The sequence below is a fragment of the Branchiostoma belcheri genome, unplaced genomic scaffold, assembly GCF_001625305.1.
Source record: "Branchiostoma belcheri isolate BF01 breed outbred unplaced genomic scaffold, Haploidv18h27 scaffold14, whole genome shotgun sequence".
Taxonomy (NCBI): domain Eukaryota; kingdom Metazoa; phylum Chordata; class Leptocardii; order Amphioxiformes; family Branchiostomatidae; genus Branchiostoma; species Branchiostoma belcheri.
The window spans coordinates 275985-280950 of NW_017802824.1; positions in this window are offsets into that span (position 1 = coordinate 275985).

The window sequence follows — 4966 nt, forward strand, 5'->3', positions numbered from 1 at the left end:
TTACAACGTTAAATATTATGAAATTAGTATAAAAATGTACTGAACTGAGATCTTAATTTCATTTTTTTCTGGCGTTTTTGACCAGAGGAAAAACGGGCGGACATTTTGATATGTTTCGGCGTTGTTTAATAGCACTGTGCGACAAAGATCCTTGAGTTTACAGCCATTTTTTGTGAATGGGTACCTATGTTTTCATTTCAGAAATATGGGAGGATTGTACAAAAGAAAGCCCCCTATCCATGGCCGCGGCTCTTCCCTGCAGTCGGCCGAAGTTGGGTAGACGTCACAGGTCGACGTACACATGTGCTTCTGGCACCGAGTTACTGGTACCATGATAAGTTTGAATGAAGTTATGATCTAAACTGACAAACCCGCTTAGGGACGAACCGATGTGCCTTTGTCGGGAAGTGCTTCGTTTATCAAGATATTAAAATTGAATACATGTTGAATATAGTTTGCAAAATATGCGACATTGTGTATGTTTGGACGTATATCTGTGGTTTATCACGTTAGATCACGTATTAAAGGCACTAGGAACCAAGGATTTTCTACAACCATGCTGCGTTTTAGGTCACTGACCGACCCTAGGGATTGTATCGCATATTTACCGGGGGAGGGCTGGTACGTGGAGGGGAGGGGCACAAAAATCGGGGTTGAAAGGAAGGCCATGGAAAACACTTATGAATCCGTTGTACAATCCTATGTTTGAAAATGTGGAAGGCTTCCCGGAAATGCAAACTGCACCGAATACTAGTATAGTATCAGTCATCACCCCTACAATTCTAGTGGTATCAGCCCAACTCCCCATAATTCCGTTCGACACTGTCGAAGCTGTCAACTTGCTTTGAGAAGAGCCTCGAAAACAAAAGGATTTTGCTGAACTAAGGCGAAGCAACGTTCGAGCTGTTAGCTATGGATGTTGTAGAGGACACAATGTGACCGAAAGCCTGTGGGTTGTAGGGATCGTACAAAACCTCAACGTGTAACATGTCGTTTTGATGGAAATTTTCCGCGCACGGGTAACAATGGTCCAATCAGTGTCATCTTTGCTCATCTTTGACGCCCCCAAAAATGGCGTGTAGAGATATAGAAAGAGCTTGGAAGTTTGCACGGATCTCGAGAAAATCAGAGGAAATTTGCCGGCGGAGGCGATTAAATCGTTACGATATTAACACCCGCCCGATGCGCGGGAGACGACGACCCAAGCTGGTGCTCTGGCATGGCAGGACGGGCAGGACATGGCAGGATACAGCTTGATCATGAAAGGTGGCCGACGTGACATAAAAAAGGCACTGGCTACATGTAAGTTTTGTTGACAGTACGATCACGCGTTGTTGGCCGAAAAAACTCTGGAGGCTATCGTAACACATTATTACGTCTACACGTATTTGTTGCATATTTCAAGATGATTGGCAAACAGTAACGTTCGTGTTACAGTAGTAAGGTTACACTCGAGGTAGTGAGTACAAGGACCGCGGCGTACCGTATCAAATGGGTGCTGTTTTAAAGTGTTGACTATTTTATCTGTTCGCCGTATTTGTTTAGATCTTGTAACGTGTTAAAACTGTTACTTTGCAAGAAGTGAGGCTTGCCCGTTCGATCTTGACAGGACATACTAGTATGCTAGTAAAACTAGTAGTGTATGACGCGCCTCCTCAATAAATTGTAACGCTAAAACTCTTGAATGTGTGATTCCTCTTTAAACAGCAATGTCAAACAGCAAAGTGCTCCTCAACATTCAGAAAGTAACGTTCAGTGGGTCAACTACATGTAAATATAATTAAACATAATCTCGACACAATCTGACGGGAAACAAAAATTGAGTTGACGGACGGAAAAAAAATCAAGCTGACTAGAACTCTGATTATGTCGGTTTAAACCGACAGTACATTTTAATACAGTACCGAGAAACGCCACGGCTAAAAATTTTCTCTAGATCACGAAATGATAAAAAATATTACAATCGGCGTCAAGTGTTGGTCTGCGTGGATCTTTGGTCACATTTTCGCCTAGATATGCTACACAAATAACACCGTGAACCAGTGCTTGTAAACTTGCCCCATTTCCAATGTTAACTGAGAAGTTCCATCTGTATTCAACTTATTTTAATGCCCGTATAAACGCAAGAATCCATCCAACATGCTTCAGTGGTCGGTCAAGATGACAAGTGTTAGCCATGTTAGCAGCTGTCTTGAATTCTTTCCGAAGCCTCGCTAGATCTCATAAAATGCACGAGGGCCTAACTGATTTTGGACCCCTGGCGGCTTTCCTCGTACTTTAGCAGAAATTCTGGATTCTTTCTAAATTATATGTGTACGTGTATGAAAAGAACGATTTATCAACAACGGAATAGATAATTACAAAATCGTCGCCTGTGTTTTTTTAAAACATCATACTTGTTAACACTTGTGGATCCTTTGTTGTCGTTAATATGTCTTCCAGGTAATATGTTTGCTTGAGTTTTCTGCTGCCATTGGTCTACCGAGCACATTGCTACAGACTAACCTCAACATATTGAATCAGAAAACTAAAAACATTGTGACCCAGGTAGTAGTAGACTTAGTTGGGGTCAAAGGTCATTGATATGGCTGCCTGTAGGCATCTTCTGTGAGGTCCATGAATTATGATTATGAGTCACACCTAATTAATCATGTCAAATTGTCCCTCATAGATTAATGAAACTATACATATATTAAAGTAACAAAATAGAGTCACAAAAAAATTAAATTCGTGAAAAACATTATAGGGTCAGTTTTGACTCCATACGGTAAGATTCGTCGCAAAAATCTTACGGTGGTTTGAGGGTTATAAGTATTGTGTGTTTGTTTATCAGATCGACCAAGTCTAGACCCCTATTACCACCAGNATTTGACAAGCAGAAGAATCCTAGTAATAGTTAGTTTTACTTCGAGCACTTAGCTTTCCTACACCCCTAGCAAATATCTGGAAATACCTTTCCGCATTCGGAATCGGAAACAACAAATGTCACAAAATCAAGACACTTCTCTACGCACCGTCACACGTGCAGTTTGGACAGAACAACAACAGATGACACTTGTGGAACCGCCTGATCTTCCTTTGCGGGTCGACTTGAGCCCTCTATAAGCTCGTTCTGTGCAGCCTTCTGACTATAATCTCTTAGACCATTGGTAACTCTGTGTGAAAGTGCCTTGTAACCATTAGACCACATCTACCTGTATTAGAGTTAACATACGGATCAATAAACATTGAAACGTTTCTTGTAATCTTCAAGTAGATCATACGGTAGCTAATGGACACTCCTCTGGCCGATGGGTATTACCTTGTATTACGCGTTACCATATTACCTGCTTGGAGATTACGTTTCTCGGTCATTTCAAGTTCCTATTCCATTGGCATCAATGTATATGTACAACAGTAAGTAAATTACGGCAAACTTGTTACATTGCCCTAATTGCAATGTGCATGATAGATAAGGTTTGCACACAGGTTTTTACCAATGTCTTTGTCAATGTCAATGTACAATTTCAAAGATGTACATCACGCAAGTGAGGTCAGTGCCCAGCCAAGCCTGTTTTTGCAGCATTACAGACTTTCATATACGGCTGTCATAAACATTTTTCTGACTAACTACAAAACGCGGTAGTAGATATCAACTTGCATGTTGGAGCAGTAACTGGTCAGGTCATTTATCACCTTCACACACCGACCTGTCTGACATGACAAATTAACTGGTCATTTATCACCCTCACCACAATGTACAGCTGCAGAAACTGTTAAAAAGACCGTACCACTCTTTCCTCAATGCGGTGACCAATTGTTCTACTGTAGTGGCTCTAGCATATGGTAGTCTTACTAGTCTACATGTAAACTATGGTCTGTTTGTTCAAACACCTACCCAGACAAGCCCGTATCTGCGAAACTTGGGTTTGGCAGCCTATCCCTCCCCTTACAGAATATACACACAGCAACAGGCTATTCTATGTACATTATGTATGGTTTTTGCGTATCGATCCAGAGCGCACGTAAACATATGTTTGGTTTAAAAAAAATGTCCTGCTTTCTAAAAGTCAACCACCGCTTGACCGGGCATCTGAAATTTGCAGCGGCGAAGAAAAGGATCTCTTCGATAGATAATGAACACCAGTATCCAGTGATCTTTGTTCCTATTGACTAGTATGTCCTTTTATGTCTTACAGATAGATTTTTCCGGGATTCACTTGCTGAAACTTATAGAGTCCATTCCAAGTCATAGCGCGTTTTTTTTAAATTATATTTGCAATATTTTCTCGTTGTTTTAAAATGATTAAAAAATTTTACAACGTTAAATATTATGAAATTAGTATAAAAATGTACTGAACTGAGATCTTAATTTCTATTTTTTTTCTGGCGTTTTTGACCAGAGGAAAAAACGGGCGGACATTTTGATATGTTTCGGCGTTGTTTAATAGCACTGTGCGACAAAGATCCTTGAGTTTACAGCCATTTTTTGTGAATGGGTACCTATTTTTTCATTTCAGAAATATGGGAGGATTGTACAAAAGAAAGCCCGCTATCCATGGCCGCGGCTCTTCCCTGCAGTCGGCCGAAGTTGGGTAGACGTCACAGGTCGACGTACACATGTGCTTCTGGCACCGAGTTACTGGTACCATGATAAGTTTGAATGAAGTTAGAATATGATCTAAACTGACAAAACCCCGCTTCTTTGCCTGGCGTCTACGGGGACGAACCGATGTGCCTTTGTCGGGAAGTGCTTCGTTTATCAAGATATTAAAATTGAATACATGTTGAATATAGTTTGCAAAATATGCGACATTGTGTATGTTTGGACGTATATCTGTGGTTTATCACGTTAGATCACGTATTAAAGGCACTAGGAACCAAGGATTTTCTACAACCATGCTGCGTTTTAGGTCACTGACCGACCCTAGGGATTGTTTCCCATATTTACCGGAGGAGGGCTGGTACGTGGAGGGGAGGGGCACAA